This window comes from Macaca thibetana, chromosome 4 (assembly GCF_024542745.1).
Source record: "Macaca thibetana thibetana isolate TM-01 chromosome 4, ASM2454274v1, whole genome shotgun sequence".
Lineage (NCBI taxonomy): Eukaryota > Metazoa > Chordata > Mammalia > Primates > Cercopithecidae > Macaca > Macaca thibetana.
This window is the reverse complement of record NC_065581.1, coordinates 124,389,971-124,405,548: the sequence shown is the minus strand read 5'-3', so window position 1 is coordinate 124,405,548 and position 15,578 is coordinate 124,389,971.

The following is a 15,578-nucleotide window of genomic DNA, read 5'->3' as shown; positions in this document are numbered from 1 at the left end:
TCAACTTAATCAAAGAATAAGGCTTTAACAGTGGCATCAGTGACATGATGGATGAGGCATCATTTTGAAGCAATAATGGTTTTCCCAGTGACTCAGATATAGCAGTATGTTCAGATTCAGAGTGCCTGCTCATGAGGTGAGCACTGCATAAGACATGCAAAACTGTTGCACAGGAAAAGACATGGGGGAAAGGAAGAAGTTAAGGTCAAAGAATGCACACTGGTTGTGACAGAAACATGTATATTAAAAGACTTGTAATAGAATGGGAAACAGGTTGAATTCAATCTTGGTATGTCTCCCTTCTACATGAATGTTAAGAATAGGATATCATAAATCAAACTCCAATATTTACAATTGTCTTTTTAGAACTCAATCACCTCTGTCTTTCACAATGTATCTCCTTTTAAAGAATAAAGTTTTGTTTTCAATTTCTTAAGATAGTATTGGAATAGAATTTCCCAAAGGATTACTATTTAAAATCTAAACTTCCTGGTTACTGTGTTCTCATGATTTTAGAACAAGTCTAAAAAATCTAACTTCCCTGTTTTCATACAATTTGCAGAGCTCTGCAGAAACTGCACATCTGGCTCTTTGCCTGTGCACCTGAAGTTATTTCAGGAGAAATTATACAAATTAAAGACAGACACAGAGAAGGTCTTTCTTAATTCAAAGGAACAGAATATATATTCAAGACAAGCAGAAAAGGTAAGAGAAAAGGTAAGGGACTGTAGTGATATTAAGCTAGAAAACTAACAAAATGATGACAGTTTCCAGCAGAGCTTTTCCTTGCACTCTTACCATAAGCATTTGATCAGTGTTCAAAGAAATATTTATATCTGAAAGTGTTTATATCAGTAAAAACATGAAAGAATGATAATAAATGAACCACAAGTTCGACTCAAAGTCAAGAGAAAGAAAATGATATAAGTAAAAAGAAATTATAAATAAGGAAACAAGAAAAATGCAAAAGATTATACCAATTGATAAACCCAAATTTTAAAAAGCTAATTAAATCAAGAATAAAGGATGGAAACACACAATATAAAAGAAGAAAAGAAAGGATTGGAGAAATACAATAATATGGATTCTTTACTTTTAAATATGCTTGAAAAACTAAATACAGTTAATTATTTCTTTGGAAAACACAGTATATCAAACTTGATTTTATGAAAGACAGAAAACCTGTACATGCCAATTTTGGCAAAATAAATAAATCATTGTGCAGAAACTATAGTATATTTCCTCAGTGGTGAACTACACAGATGTAGAAACCATGAGGAAGATCTGTATGAATTGAAGTAGAGTGAGTTCATAAAAAGCAAAAAGAAAAAGCATATCTAGTTTTCTAACTTTTCGGTAAGAATAAAGCAGAAATATAAAAATATAAACGTAACTATTACACAAAGAGAAACATAGGAAGCATAGATTAGAAATCAGTAGATCAATGGGATGGGAATGAGATTGAAGGAATCAAGAGAGTAACTACTGAGGTTTTTTTTTTTTTTTTTCAGTGTGGCTTTAAATTTTTGAACCATGTTATTGTTTTACGAAAATAACAATCAAATGAAAAGAAAAATTTCTAATGTAGAATATGAACGGGGCTAAATCAATATGTTTATCCTTGATTCTATTAATTTGATGCATCATGTTTATTGATTTGCATATGTTGAATCCTCCTTGCATCACTGGGATGAATTTCCCTTGATCCTGATGAATGACTTTTAAATGTATTGTTGAATTGGGTTTGCCAGTATTTTGTTGAGGATTTCTGCATCTATGTTTATTAGTAATACTGGTCTGTAATTTACTTTTTTTTTTTTGTTTTTGACTCTGATGAAGATCTGTTTGCATATTTAAATATTACAATAGCATAACTTTGTCTCATTCAAATACTTACACTTTATGTTTATTTTTCTTATCTTACATAACTGAAATTTTTAGTACAGTTTTGAATACAAGTGTAAATTGAAGGCATCCTTGTATTTTCTCAGTTATAAAGGGAATTATCTCAACATTTCACAATTAAATATACAGATGCTCCTTATCTTATGATGGGGTTATACCTTATAAACTTATCATAAGTTGAAAATACGTCAAAATTGTCAAAAATAAGTCGAAAATACATTTGTTACACATAACCTATTAAATATAATAACTTAGCCTGACTTACCTTCAATGTATCCAGAACACTCACATTAACTTACACTTGGGTGAAATCATCTAAAGAAAAGCCTATTTTATAATAAATTGTTAAAGATTTTATGTATTTACTGAATAACATATGAAAAATTGAAACATAGAGTTGTTCTGTGGGTACCCAAAGTATAGTTTCCACTAAATGCATAATGCACGTGCATCCTTGTATGTACCAAAAATCATAATAGAAACATTGTAGGTCAGGGACCACCTATACTGAATTTGGTTTTGGTTATTTTTATACAATGTATTTTAAAGTTAAGGCAATTCTCTTCCATTCCTGGTTTCTTGACATTTTTGAAGTGTACATATTAAATTTTTAATTCTCTTTTTATCTCTTATTAGATGTTTTGTAAAATTTAATTTGTTTATGGAATAATGACATTAATTAATTTTACTCATCAATTTAAAGTTCTATCATGGGATAACTAATTTGGGCCTGATGTGTTTACATTATATATAGCTTTGTATGTTTGGTTTGAAAATATTTTCAAATATTTTGGGTTCATTCTGAGAAAACTGGGCTATAATTTTACTCATCTATGGACTTTTTTTTTTTCTTATTTTCTGGAAGTTTTCTCTATGGTTAAAATGTTCTTTTACTTGCATGTTGCTAGAACACACATCTGTTTTCTTTGATGCAATAGTTGATGTGGTGTTTCAATTTCATTTATGGTTATAGGCATGACTGATATTAGCTGGTACACACTACTGTGACTATATTGGTTTTTGATAGCCAGTGTTCTTTGTGATTATCTAAGTGCCCATGTGGCTAACCTTCTAATTGGTTGATAGCTGTGCTATATCAGTTGTTAAAACATTTCTAAATATTTCTGTGGGTTATAAGACCATAACTGCATGGGGCTGATTTAATAGCCCTTTTCTGGTCATGGCAGATTAACATTATTGGCCTCTTCAAGGTCCCTTTCTTGTTTCACACATTTATTTTCATTTACTCCTATTCCCCTCCCTTTAGAGGACACATTCTAATGCATTTAATATGCACTTATTTGGTTTTCTTTATTGCTGTAACAAATTTTGAATTGTTTTATATGCATTTTTAATTTACATAAATTCTATTGTCTTACATGTCTTATTAAGTAAGACTTACTTACTTACTCCGTTCGTCACCACACCTTTAAGACCCATCATTCTTCATGTGCTCCTAGGTGTGTTAACTTTGTTGATTGTAACTGTGTTGCTTCGAGGTCCTGAACAATACTGTAGGTGTGGATTTATTGCATTTTACCTACTACAGTTCAAGCAATAATCCCCCAGTTTGCCTGTAACATTCTACTACCACAAATAATGATGCAATAATCAAGCATGTTCCTACCTGTCCCTCGATACAGCTCTGTAAGACTTTCTTTGGGATATATGCTCTAAAGAAGAACTGCAATGTCATAACAAATGGGTACATTTAATTTGATCACCCGATGCCAGATTGCTCCAGTGAATGCACGAGCCTCCCTTCCTACAAGAAATGCAAAAAGATGACTATATCCCTATGATATTACTACCATGGAGTATTATTCAGCTTTCTAGTCTTTAACATTCTAAGAGATGTAAAATAATATCATATTGAATTTGCTTTTGCTTTTTTGTGCATGACAAGTAGTTTTTTACATTCAAGCAACTACTGGTAAATTAAATATAAAGTCTAATAAATAATTGAAGTCTATCATCTAATAAAATTTATCATGTGAACTTAAAGACAACGAAGTCAAAAAGAACTATACCAATAACATTGTTTTAACCCTTATATGGAGGGAAATACTTTAAGTGTGGTTGTTGATTCACACAGTGTACAAATAACATTATAGTAATTTTTGATTAAAAAGTCTCTCACCTTAAAAAAGCACTAGCAAAATATAACATTCAGCTATGTATTTATATATGTATATATGAATATGTGTGTATATGCATAATATGTGTGTATGACCTAGTTGAGGAGTACTTTTATATACAATTCTGTTTTAGCTACAAAGAAAACAGACAGCTTGTACCCAACCAATATATCAGTATGATATAAGTAGTTAAGAAGAATAAATTTTTGGACAAACTTTAAATGTCTACAGAGAAACTGGGTTCTTTAGTTAGACAAAAAATGTGTCACTACTATGCCTCACACAGTCAATTACATACCCATGCTCTGTCCCAAAGTGTCACAGAGTGTCCAAGAAGAGCAATAGTAACTCAAAAATTCCAAAAACAGGCTGCAATAGTCAAGGTTCAGTTAGGAAGACTGAACCATGATAAGTCTTATGGAACAAAGGAATGATTATAGAACTAGAGAAAAAATGGAAACAAAGGTTTAATGTAGGGAGTTCAAGGATCAAAGTCACTGACCAGTCCTCTTGAGGCCACACATGTTTAGCTTTGAGAGTGGTGCTGTAAAGGAAAATCTGGGCAGAGTGTAAGAAAACCTAATGCCTCTCTTTCTAGCTCAGGGCCTGCAATCATTGTTGGGAAGCTGTGGCAGAAATTAGGACGAATACTGAATGAGTTCTTGCTCTCTTGGTTCCTTCAAAAGAAAAAGAGCCTGGCACTTCCCCTTTCTGTTATTTCCTTCTCAACACAGGCTCTCTGCACACATCAGTTCCCCTTCACTTTACACCATGAGTGGAAGCAGCTTAAGGGCCTCACCAGAAACTCAGCAGATGCCAGTGCCATGATTCTTGTACATTCTGCAGAACCATCAGCCAAATATATACCTTTTCTTTGTAAATTACCCAGCCTCATGTATTCCTTCATAGCTACACTAAATGGGCTGAGACAGCTGCCACGTCCACTTCTTGTCAATTAGGCATTCCATATCACTCCTTTAATAATATTTAACTTCTGACTGAAGACAATAGCAAAATCATACACACCTATTACAGTTATCTTTCATCATATAAAAGCCACGATAGCCCTCTATCCGTCTTCAATTGGGGCCTAACTGTGCGCGTGTGAACGCGCGCACACTCACCTCCCCCCCCACATAAATATAAAATTGAGAAATAAATACTTATGATTCATTTCAGTAATGAGTCATAGGGCGGTATTTGATATTTGTAATTTCCAGTTTATACTTACTCCATTATTTCTTTTTCCGTATAAATCATTTGAACTGTTCATGATTACTTGCCTAATGGAATAATGCAAAACTTTTATTCCTTAAGGATCTATGACATTAGTAGTTCCTTGTCTGTAAGAAATTTTGTCATTTTCTATTAACTTTTCTCATGGAATATAATAATTATAAGACATTGCTATGCATATTCCTTGTGCTACGAACTACTTCTAGTCTCCCAATTCTGTAAAAGTAATACAATTTTCACTTGACAGTCACAATCAATTATACAGTCATCAGATTAACCACCTTCTTTACCTATCGATTCATGGTGTAATAATTATAAAGTGGCTAAGTGAAGCCTTAAATTTTGGTTTAATGGAATCATTGTTGTGGCCCTGGTACAAGCATTGCCTTTTTGGGAATAAGTCCTATGAACTGGCAAGACGCAAATTTGAAGGGAAAAAAGCCACAGTTTTGCTCATGGATTATTAGAGTTAACAATGACTGAAAATATTCTCATTTTGTCTTTTTATTTTCAGACTTGTCAATCTTTTCTAGGAAAAAAATAGTATAATGTATTAATTTCTAATATTTAGCATATACCTTGGATCATATTACATAGCCCTTCAATGTGCTGTCATTTAGATGTTGTAATAACTGAGTCTTCAAAATGCTTTCTAACCATTCTATCAGGCCAGCTGCTTCAGAGTTAAGGGAAATGTGGAAGGACCATTAAATAAAGTGCACATTACTGAGCCCATGTGTAACCCTCATTTCAGCTGCCATGCCATTTTGTCATGAGGCCCTTAAGAACAGAGGTGTCGGAGAAAAGAGTCTCGCCACTGTCCACGGAACAGATTATTTTCTCCAGTTGAAAATTAAGATTCTATTTTAGATATTATACTTTTTTGACCATTTACAAAGGACACAGATATTTCCCCTCTTTGACTATTTCAAAATGCCTGTACACATAGCTCCTCCCTAGCCTCCCCTTGTCACTCATTTTCTGCTGTTTCTTCTAAATCTCAGACTATTCAGTCAAACCATTAGATACTTTCTCTGAATTAGCGTAGAGCCATATCTCTAACCATCTGTACTTTCAGGCAAAATGGACTATCAAGTTCATGGCAAGTTTCTGTCCACTGTGTTACTTTCCTATAACCACTCTCTTTTAAGACTAATTCTCATATGAATCATTGTGTTTTTCTATTCAAATCTGAATGGAGACTGCATGTTGTGCAGAACCATATACAAATCAGGCCCAGCATACCAGCTCCTCAGTCAACAGGTCACAGTGAACTCTTCTTGAGGTTTTAGGCGTTGGTTGCAAGAAAGGAGGCAACATAACTGGAGTAGGAGTATGAGAGTATGAGTCACTTGCTCATGTGATATCCTTGTGCCTTTAGGAACTGCTGGTGCCCAAACTAGTATCCAGCACTTCATGTGTTGGTGGGGTTTTGCTGTGCATAGCCAACTTTAATGCCTGATAGCTCTTATTATATCCAGTTTATGACAAGCATACTGGGTTCTATGGTAACTTGGAGAGGTGTGTCTTCTTTTTTATTTTTGTTAGTCTTAATATTATAGGTTTATTAATTTGTTAATACCAAAGTTATCAAAGGAAAAAAATTAAAAATATAGGTTTAGTAAATGTGTTGATGTTTTTAAATAACCAACTCTTGATTTCATTAAACTTTTTCGATTCTTTCTTTTCCTGTTTTCATTTTGTTTCTGCTCTTTGTTATTTTCTTCCTTCTGTTTGATTTGGATTTATTTTGCTCTTCTTTTGCTATTATCCTGAGGAAAAAAACTTAAATTACTTACTTAAGATTTTTCTTTGTTTCAAATGTAAATATTTAGTACTATAAATGTTCCTCTCAGCATTGCTTTGGCTATGATCCACAAACTTTGATATATAATATTTTCATTCATTGCTATGTATTTAAAAAATATTTCTTTTGTGACCTCCTCTTTGACCCATGGATTGCTTAAGAGTGTGCTAGTAAATTTCCAACTGTTTGAGGATCTTCTTGTTTTATTTCTGTAGTTAATTTCTCATTTGACTCTATACTGGTCAGGAAACATTTCATATGATTTCAATTTTTTTAAGTTTGTTAAGGTGGCTTTATGGCCCAGAATACGGTGTATTATATTATACTTTCCATAGGTGCTTGGAAAGAAGGTGTAGTCTCCTGCTATTGCCTAAAGTGTTCGATTTAGATTCTATTGTTTCATTGCGTTATTCATTTATCCCATATCTTTGCTAATTTTCTGGCTAGTTTTTTTTAATCAAATACTGAGAATGGGATGTTGAATTCTTCAGTATAATTACAGATTTGACTATTTCTTTTTAAATATATATTGGTTTATAGTTCGTGTATTTTGTTTCATGAATTCTGTTGTTTGTTACATATTTAGGATCATTATGTCTCTTTGTGGACTTATCTTTTTACCATGTAATGTCCCTTTTTGTCTCTAGTAATTTTATTTGCTCTGATGTCTATTTTATCTGAGATTAATATAGCTACTGTTACATTTTAAAGTTCACATTAGCTATGTTTTTTGCTTTTATAATTTATGTCTACCTATGTTATTAAATTTGCAGTATATTCATGTATATAGCATACAGTTGGGGTTTTAAATAAATCCACTCTGTTAATCTCTCTTTCAATTGTTGTATTTTGACTATTAAAATTTTAAGTAATGATTAATATGTTAGACATTCCATCGTCCATTTTTGTTTACTGTTTTTTCTTTATTATTTTTATTTTCTATTGATATACATATTAGTCAGTCCTCACTAATTTATACTCAGATATGCTATAACGACATACCTGAGACTGGATAATTTAGAAAGAAAAGAGGTTCAATTGACTCACCCTTCTGCATAGCTGGGCAGGCCTCAGGTAACTTACAAGCATGGCAGAAGGGCAAGCAAACACATCTTTCTTCACATGGCGGCAGCAAGAAGAAGTGCCAAATAAAGGGGGAAAAGCCCCTTATAACATTATCAGATCTTGTGAGAACTCACCCACTATCATGAGAACAGCATGGAGGAACTTGCCCCATGATCTAATCACCTCCCAAGAAGTCTTGGGGATTACATCTTGGATTACAACTCAAGAGGAGATTTTGGTAAATCCATATCGATATATAATACATATACAGTAAAACCATATCGATATATAATACATATACATATTTTGGAGATACATGTGATAATTTGATACAGTCATATAATGTATGAAGTTCAAATCAGGGTAGTTAGGATATCCATCACCTTAAATATTAATCTTTTCTTTACACTAGGAATATTTGAATTATTTTCTTCTAGCTATTTTGAAATGTACAATAATGTTAACTATAATCTCCTTACTAATCTATAGAACACTAGGTCTTATTTGTTATATCTAACTATATATTTTTATCCATTAATCAACAGCCTCTCTTCAACTCCTCCCTTCCCCCTACCATTCTTTGGCTTCTGGTAACTATCAATTTTCTCTCTTTCTTCATGAGATCCACTTTTTAAGATACCACATATGAATGAAAACATGCAATATGTATCTTTTTGTGCTGAGCTTATTTCACTTAACATAATGACTTCCATTTCCATCCATATTGATGCAAATAACAGAATCTCATTCTTTTATAATGCTAAATAACGTTCCATTGTGTGTATATACTACATTTTCTTTATTCATTCATCCACTGAGAGGCATTTAAGTTCATTCCATATTTTGCTTATTATGAAGTTTTTCAGTAAACATGGAAATGCAGATATATCTTTGATATGTTGATTTTCTTTATTTTGGATATATACCCAGGAGTGGAGTTGCAAAATCATATAGTAGTTCTACTTTTAGTTTTTTGAGGTACTTCCATACAATTTTCCATAGTGACTCTACCAGTTTACATTTTCATCAACAATGTACAAGGATTCCCTTTTGTCTGTATTTTTGCCAGCATCTGTTATTCTGTGTTTTGTTTGTTTGTTTTGAGATGGAGTCTCATCTTGCTTTGTCGCCAGGCTGGAGTGCAGTGGCACCATCTCGGCTCACTGCAACTTCTGCCTCCTGGGTTCAAGCGATTTTCCTGCCTCAGCCTAATGGGTAGCTGGGACTACAGGCATGTGCCACCATACCCAGCTAATTTTTGTATTTTTAGTAGAGACAGGGTTTCACCATGCTGGCCCAACGGGTCTTGAACTCCTGACCTCAGGTGATCCACCCACCTCGGCCTCCCAAAGTGCTGGGATTACAGTCATGAGCCACGGCACCCAGCCTGTTTGTTTTTGGTTTTTTGTTTTTGAGACAGTGTCTGGCTCTGTTGCTCAGGCTTGATAATACCTGTTTTAAATAAAAGCCATTTTAACTAGGTAAGATGTGGTTTTTATTTGCATTGGTAATATTGAACATTTTTAATATATCCGTTGGCCATTTGTATGTCTTCTTTTGAGAAATGTCTATTCAGATATTTTGCCAACTTTTTGATCCGTTTCTTTTTGTTTTTTGTTTTTTTTGCTATTGTTTGAGTTCCTCATATATTCTAGTTAGTAATCCCTTGTCAGATAGTTTCCAAATATTGTCTCATTATTTTATCTCTTCACTCTGTTGGTTGTGTCTTTTGCTGGGTGGATGCTTTTTCACTTGATATAATCCCATTGGTCTATTTATGCTTTGGTTGCCTGTGCTTTTGAGGTCTTACGTACAAACCCTTCCAGATCATTATCCTGAGGAGCTTCCCCAATGTTTTATTTTAATTGTTTCACAGTTTGGGGTCTTATATTTAAGTCTTTAATCCATTTTAGTATGATTTTTATAAGCAGTGCAAGATAGAAATCTAGTTTCATTCTTCTAGATGTGAATATCAGTTTTCACAGCACCACTTATTGAAGACACTGTTTTTCACGGATGTATGCAGTTGGCAACTTTGTTGCAAAGTATTTGACTAAACGCATAGATTTATTTGTGGGTCTCTATTCTGTTCCATTGGCCCGTTTGTCTATTTTTATGCCAGTACCATGTCGATTAGGTTGCTATAGCTTGTAGTACATTTTAAAATCAGGCATTGTGATACCTCCAGCTTTGTTCTTTTTGCTCAGGATTTCTTTGGCTATCCAGAGTCTTTTGTGTTCCATATAAATTTGAAGATATTTTTATTTCTATGAAGAATATCACTGATATTTGGACAGAAATTCATAGCATCTATAAATTGCCTTCAATAGTACTCTCATTTTGACAATATTATTTTAATCCATGAGCATAGAATATGTTTTCTCTGTGTTGTTTTCAGTTTCTTTCATCAGTGTTTATTATGGTTTTCTTGTACAGATTTTTCACTTCTGTGGTTAAATTTATTTCGAGGTTTTTGATAGTCTTTGTAGTTATGGGATATATTTCCTGATTTATTTTATAGATTGTTCATTGTTAGTATATATAAATGCTACTGAGTTTTGTATATTGATTTTAGTATCCTGCACCTTTGCTGAATTTACTTCAGTCCTACCAGTTTGCTGTGTGGAGTCTTTAGGTTTTTCTAAATATAAGATTATGTCATCTGTAGAAAAGGTGAATTTGACTTCTTCTTTTCCAATTTAAATGCCTTTTATTTCTTTCTCTTGCATAATTTCCCTGGCCAGGAATTCCAGTAATATGTTGAATAAAAGTGATGAAAGTGGCCATATTGTTTTAGAGAGATGTCTTTCAATTTTTTCTCTTTCAGTGTGATGTTGGTTGTGTGTTTGTCATATACAACTTTTATTATTTTAACGTATGTTTTTTCCATACCCAGTTAGTTGCGTGTTTTTTTTTTTTTTTTTTTCTCAAGGAAATGCTGAATTTTATCAAGGGCTTTTTCAGCATCTATTGAAATAATCGCAGGATATTTTTCATGGTTCTGATAATGTGATATATCATGTTTATTGATTTGCTTATGTTGAACCATACTTGCATCCCTGAGATGCAATGCTCAATTGTGGTGAATAGTCTTTTGATGTGTTGTTGAATTAGGTTTGCTATTATTTTGTTGAGAATTTTTGCACGTATGCTTATCAGTGATACTGGTAGTTTTCTTTTTTTATTGTTTCTTTGTCTGGTTTGAGTGTCAAGGTAATGCTGATCTTGTAGAATGGTTTGGAAGTATTCCCCCTTTTCTAATTTCTTGATGCAGTTCAGTAGAATTTGTACTAGTTCTTTAAAAGTCTGGTAGAATTCAGTAGTGAATTCATCAGATCTGGGGTTTTCTTGAATGACAGATTTTTTATTACAGCTTTGACCTCATTTCAGGTTAGTGGTTTGTTGAGGTTTTCAATTTCTTCATGGTTCCATCTTGGTTGGTTGTAGGTGTCCAGACATCTATCCATTTCTTCTAGGTTTTCTTATTTGTTGGCATACTGTGATTTGTAACATTCTCTATTCTTTGTATTTCTATGGTTTCAGTTGCTTTGTCATCTTTTCTGTTTCAGATTTGTTTTTTGTTGTTGTTGTTGTTGTTTTTTTTGAGACGGAGTCTAGCTCTGTCGCCAGGCTGGAGTGCAGTAGTGTGATATCGGCTCACTGCAACCTTCGCCTCCTGGGTTAAAGTAATTCTCCTGCCTCAGCCTCCCAAGTAGGTGGAACTACAAGCCCATACAGCTAATTTTTTTTCGTATTTTTATTACAGACAGGGTTTCACTATGTCAGCCAGGATAGTCTCGAACCCCTGACCTTGTGATCCGCCTGTCTCGGCCTCCCAAAGTGCTGGGATTACAGGCGTGAGCCACCATCCTCGGCCCTGTTTTTGATTTCATGTGTTTGAGTCTTCTCTCCTTTTCTCTTATTTAGTTTAGTTAAAAGTTTGATTTTGTTTACCTTTTCAAAAAAACCAACTTTTTGTTTATCTTCTGTAATTGTTCCTTAGTCTCAATTACATTTATTTCTGCTTTGATCTGTATTATTTCTTGCCTTCTAGTAATTTTGGGTTTGATTTATTCTTGCTTTTCTAGTTCTTGAGGTATATCTTCAGTTTATTTAAAGTATCACATAATTTAAAGTATTTCTACTTTGTTGATACAGACATTTATTGCCATAAACTTCCCTCTTAGTTCTGCTTTATCTGTATCTCATTGACTTTGGTATGCTGTTTTTTCATTTTCATTTGTTTCAGAAATTTTAAATTTTTCTTCATAATTTCTTTACTAACTCATTGGTCATTTCAGAGCATGTGGTTTAATTTCCATGTGTCTGCATAGTTTCTGAGGTTCCTCTTGTTATTAATTTAATGTTTTATTCTATTGTATTCAGAAAAGTTACTTGATATGATTTCTAATTTTTTTTATTTGTTGAGAACTGTTTCGTGGGCCAAGATGTGGTCTATTCAGGAGAATTATTTATGTGCTGCTGAAAATAATGTGTATTCTGCCACAACTGGGGAAAATTTCTGTTAATGTCAATTAGCCCTATTTGGTCTAGTGTATAGATATTTATTTGTTGATTTATGCCTGGATGATCTGTTTATTACTGAGAGTGGGGTGTCGAAGTTCTCTGCTGCTATGCTATGGTAGTATTTATTTCCCTTTAGATTTGTTAATGTTTGCTTCATAGACTTGAGTGATACAAGGTTGGGTGCATAGATACTTATAACTATATATTCTTTCTGAACTTACCACTTTATCATTATATAGTGATCTTTTGAGCTAATTTTTTATATCTTGTAGATGTTTGTTCCATTTCATTCTTTTTTCTTTTTTCCTCTGACTGTATATTTTCAAATAGCCTATCTTTGAGCTCAGAGCTCACTGATTCTTTCCTCTGCTTGATCAATTCTACTGTTAAGAGTTGCTAATGGGCCAGACGCGGTTGCTCAAGCCTGTAATCCCAGCACTTTGGGCGGCCGAGACGGGCGGATCATGAGGTCAGGAGATCGAGACCATCTTGGCTAACACGGTGAAACCCCGTCTCTACTAAAAAAATACAAAAACTAGCCAGGTGAGGTGGTGGGCGCCTGTAGTCCCAGCTACTTGGGAGGCTGAGGCAGGAGAATGGTGTAAACCCGGGAGGCGGAGCTTGCAGTGAGCTGAGATCTGGCCACTGCACTCCAGCCTGGGCAACAGAGCGAGACTCCGTCTCAAAAATAAAAAGAGTTGCTAATGAATTTTACAGTTCAGCAAATATATTTCTCAGTTCCAATATATGTCTTTTTTATATTTCAATCTCTTCATTAAATGTCTCTGATAAATATCTGACTTGCTTTTCTGTGTTATCTTGGAGATTACTGGGTTTTCTTAAAACTGCTATTTTGAATTTTTGGTTAGAGAACTCACATACTGCCATGCTGTTGGTATCCATCACTGGTTCCTTGCTGTTTGTTTGTTTGGGGAGTGATGGTTCCTAGCTTGGTATTGTTTCTTGTAGATGTATGTCTATGTCTTTCCATTGAAAGTTTAGTTATTTATTCCAATCTTCTCTGTCTGGTTTTTGTTCTTGTTTTATTTTTCGACATGATTGCTTAGAGATTCATTGTAATTTAAAAATTTCTTTCCAGCTTAGTTTCTGCCCCCTTTTAAGCACTAGATGACTTCATAAGCCCAGGTTTGTCTCAGCTCTAGTAACAGATCAGAACTCTGCCCATCCCAAATGAACAGATCTCAAAGGGGATATCCCTGCAACGTGTGACTGCAGCCTAGGAGTTTGTGTCCAGAAGACCCATGAAGTGTACCTCCCCAGTGTGCGGTTGCCGAACAGCCACTCTGATTCGGCATCGCCTTTGGCTTTCCTCTTTGTTTATTGAGCTCCACATTACATGGTGTTATGCTTTTTACTTCAGTCATCAAATATGACTTAAGAAGTTCATGAGAAATAAGATAATCTAGCATATATATCCTTGTTACATATTTGTCCTTTTTTTAAAATTCTCAGCTTTACTCTTTTATATTTTTCTATTTGTTGAGAGTTTTGTAACCCCTTTTCAAGAGTAGGCATTATTTTACCCTTAACTGAGAATGCCTTTATTTCGCTTTCATTTCTTAAGGATATTTTTGTTAGATATAGAATTCATGGGTAACAGATCTCTTTCTTCACACCTAAAAAATGCCAATTATTTCTGGCCTCCATGCTGTAAGAAAAGTTTATTATCATACAAATTAGAATTGCCAGATAGATGATGTGTTCTGTGGTTACTTATCTTTCTCTTTAGTTTTTAGCAGTTTGATTATAACGTGGTAAATTTAGGGGAGTGTAATGCATTTGGAGTTTGCTCAGCTTCTTGAATCTGTAGGTACGTCTTTTGCCAAATATGGGTTTTTTCCAGCTATTTTTGAACACGTATTTCAGCCATGCATTCTTTCTCTTCTTTTTTAGAATTCTGATATCATGAATGTAAGATCTTTTATTTCTGACGTCCATAAAACTTTGTTCATTCTTTTATTTAAAGTATACTTTCTCTCTGTTGTTTGAATTGAGTGAAATCTTTTGATCAGTTCTCAATTTCAGTGATTTTGTAACCAACACTCTATTATGGAGCTCACCCAGCAGACTTTTTTTTTTCCTCTTTATATCTATTATGTTCTTTCACTTCTGTAAGTTGTTTATTTTCTTGTAACTTTTATTTCTTTGCTGAGATTTTTAAAACTTACTTGCTTCAAATTCACAATTATCATTGAAGCAATATTATGGTACCTGCTTTGAAATATTTGAGATATATATGCTAAAATATTTATGGATTAAATAACATTATATATGGAATTGGCTCCACAATAATTTGAGGGAGTGTGGGAGTGGCCTGGATATAAATAAAATTAGCCCAAAGTTTACAATTGTTAATGCTAGGTTATTAGTACACGGCCATATTTTATCGTATGGTGTCCAGAATTGGTGGGTTCTTGGTCTCACTGACTTCAAGAATGAAGCCATAGACTCTCACAGTGAATGTTACAGTTCTTAGTGTGTCTGCAGTTTGTTCCTTCTGATGTTAGGACGTGTTCGGAGTTTCTTCCTTCTGGTGGGTTCGTGGTCTCCCTGGCTTCAGGAGTGAAGCTGCAGCTCTTCATGGTGAGTGTTACAGCTCTTAACGCAGCGCATCTGGAGTTGTCCATTTGTCCTGGTGGGTTCATGGTCTAGCTGGTTTCCACAGTGAAGCTGCAGACCTTTGTGGTGAGCTCATTAAGGCAGTGCAGACCCAAGGAGTGAGCACCAGCAAGATTTACTTCAAAGACCAAAAGAACAAAGCTTCCACGGTCTGGAAAAGGACCCACGCAGGTTGCCTGCTTTTATTCCCTTATCCGACCCCACCCACATCCTGCTGGTTGGTCCATTTTACAGAGAACTGATTGGTCCATTTTGACACA